Below are 1,161 nucleotides of genomic sequence, written 5' to 3' on the forward strand. Positions count from 1 at the left end.
CTGGACTATCCTGGAACTCGTTCTGTAGACCAGGTTATTCTCAAACTCACAGAGATGCCTCTGCCTCCAAGGGCTAGGATTAAAGGTGTGTGCCACCTCTGCCTAGCCTAAAAGAGTCCCCCTTTTTTTTTTTAAAGATTTATTTATTTATTTATTTATTATGGATTCACTGTTCTGCCTGCATGTATCACTGCAGGCCAGAAGAGGGCACCAAATCTCATTACAAATGGTTGTGAGCACATGTGGTTGCTGGAACTTGAACTCAGGACCTTTGGAAGAGCAGACAAAGGTCTTAACCACTGAGCCATCTCTCCAGCCCCAGCCTAAAGGATTCTTAAAAAGCCCTACTTTACACAGATTTTCAGTTAAAGAAACTAACAACCCAAAACACTTAAATATATTGCAGACCTTCATTTTTATTTAAATATATTCATCTTGAGAGAGACTACACAGCAAATATAAATGTAAACATGCATGTCTACATCAGAATTAAGCCAAATGAATTTTTAGGCACAAGATTTTAAATATCATTAATAAAGGAGACAAGGAATCTAAGACCAAAATAACAGAGGCAACAAAAACACACTTCCCAACACTTCCTACTGGTGAAGGCCCGAGTCTTAGAAAGTCTATGTTCCTTGCCAAGTGGAAAGATCCACTTTATTGTTCTTAATACATATCTACAAAACAGATTAAATTCTCTTTCAAAATAATGTAATAAATATATCACACACACACACACACACACACACACACACACACACACACAAGCTAAACCATACTATCAATAAAGAAAAGAAAGGACTTTGGAATTTTCAAGTTTCCCTATTACTGCAGCATATCACCCATAGATAAAATTATTCTGCTACAGAAATAAATTAACCAGTGGCATTATTACAAATCTCTAGTTTATCTGTATTGCATTTTCCCAGAACTTTTCAAAGGATTGCCATGGCTTCTCTGTAGAACTACTTGTCCCACCTCACCCAAGTGGCTAACATTGCATAGAACAAATAAAAGGTAATTTAAAAATTGAGTAGGGACTTGCATGGGGAGTTTCAGCTTTGTCTCAATGCCTGGAATGATGGAGAAGGGTCATTTGTCTATCTGTTGCTTTCATTGGTTAATTAATAAAGAAACTGCTTGGCCTTTGATAGGACA

Source organism: Microtus ochrogaster, chromosome 6 (assembly GCF_000317375.1).
Source record: "Microtus ochrogaster isolate Prairie Vole_2 chromosome 6, MicOch1.0, whole genome shotgun sequence".
Taxonomy (NCBI): Eukaryota; Metazoa; Chordata; class Mammalia; order Rodentia; family Cricetidae; genus Microtus; species Microtus ochrogaster.